Below are 1767 nucleotides of genomic sequence, written 5' to 3' on the forward strand. Positions count from 1 at the left end.
AAACTCCACCCTCCTCAGACTCCACCCCTAAAATCTCCAGGTATCTCCTAGCCCCGAGCTGGCAACCCTACTCTTCCACTGAAGGAAGAAGCACTTACATTGGAATAAATTTCCTTAAGCTGAAGGGTTGCCAACCACCAGGTATTAGCCAAAGATCTCCTGCTATTACAACTGATCTCCAGCCAATAAAGATCAGTTACCCTAGGGAAAATGGCCGCTTTAGCAATTGGACTCTATGGTATTGAAGTCTCTCCCCTCCCCAAACCCTCCCCTCCTCAGGCTCCATCCCAAAACCTCCCGCTGGTGGCAAAGAGGGACCTGGCAACCCTATTAAGCTAGAGGAGACCAGGCCTCCAGCTATAGCAGGAGTTCTCCTGCCAGCAAACCCTGTTGCCTGCCACCATTCAGAGAGGTGGTGGGAGGAAAAAAAGATCCTGTGACATCACCACTGCTGCTATAGGGTTGCCAACCTCCAAGTTCTAGCTGGAGATCTCCTGCTATTAAAACTGATCTCCAGCCGATAGAGATCAGTTCACCTGGAGAAAAATGGCCGCTTTGGCAATTGGACTCTATGGCATTGAAGTCCCTCCCCTCCCCAAACCCCACCTTCCTCAGGCTCCACCCCCAAAACCTCCCGCTAGTGGCCCTAAGCTAGGGTTGCCAGTCTCCAAGTGGGGCCTGGAGATATCTTGGAATTACAATTGATCTCTACACTTCAGAGATCAGTTCCTCTGAACAAATGGCTGCTTCGGAAGGAGGACTCTGTGGCATTATATACTGCTGAGGTCCCACCCCAAATCCCTCCTTCCTCAGGCTCCACCCTCAGAATCTCCACGAATTTTCCAACCCAGAGTTGGCAACTCTGCCTTAAGTACTTGGAAGTGCTGGTGGCAGAGGAAGCAAGTGCCGCAGCAGAAGAAAGCCCCCGCAGCAGCCAGAGCAGTGCTGGATTTACGTATAAGCTAAACAAGCTATAGCTTAGGGCCCCACTCTCTTGGGGGCCCCCCCAAAATTTAAAGGAAATAATAACTATTTCACTATTAATATACTTCTTAATTGTATTTCAGTTCAACAATTACTTTGATAAAATACATATTTTGTTATGTGCAAATGGCTTTAGATACCTATTAGATCCATAAATTACCATATAGCATATATTCAACACAAAAAACAGCGACAATTTGTTTTTGACAAAGGACAGCTGGACATATAAAAGGCCCCATTACCTTCAATAGCTTAGGGCCTCATCAAACCTAAATCCGGCCCTGAGCCAGAGAGACGTGAGGGGACCAATGTCATAGGAGAGGAGGGGCTGTGGCTCAGTGGTAGAGCACCTGCTTGACATGCAGAAGGTCCCAGGTTCAATCCCTGGCATCTCCAGTTAAAGGGACTAGTAGGAAGTAGCAAGTAGGTGATGTGAAAGACCTCTGCCTGAGACCCTGGAGAATTTGAAAAGTTTTAAAAATTCGAAATGGTCTGAGAGTATAGTTGTAGGACTGGGGTGAAAATACTAGTTTGCATCCAGACTACAATTGCCAACCTCCAGGCTGGGCCTGGAGTTTTTCTGGAATTACAACTGATTTCCAGATTACAGAGATCAGTTCCCCTGGAGAAAATGACAGTTTTGGTTGAGAAACTCTATGGTATACCGTACATTCCAACATGAAATCCCGCCCCCAATCCCCCCCTCTATGGGCACTGCCTACAAATCTCCTGGAATTTCCCAGGACACAGTTGGCAACCTTATGAACATAATGTTGATAACTA

General features: G+C 47.3%; 1 non-coding gene across 1 annotated transcript; it reads left to right on the forward strand.

Moving 5' to 3' along the window:
* Positions 1-1308: 1308 nt before the first annotated feature.
* Positions 1309-1380, forward strand: TRNAV-GAC (transfer RNA valine (anticodon GAC)). Its single transcript has one exon. It is a non-coding gene; the product is annotated as a tRNA-Val (tRNA).
* The last annotated feature ends 387 nt before the right edge of the window (positions 1381-1767 follow it).

This window comes from Euleptes europaea, chromosome 2, assembly GCF_029931775.1.
Source record: "Euleptes europaea isolate rEulEur1 chromosome 2, rEulEur1.hap1, whole genome shotgun sequence".
Lineage (NCBI taxonomy): Eukaryota > Metazoa > Chordata > Lepidosauria > Squamata > Sphaerodactylidae > Euleptes > Euleptes europaea.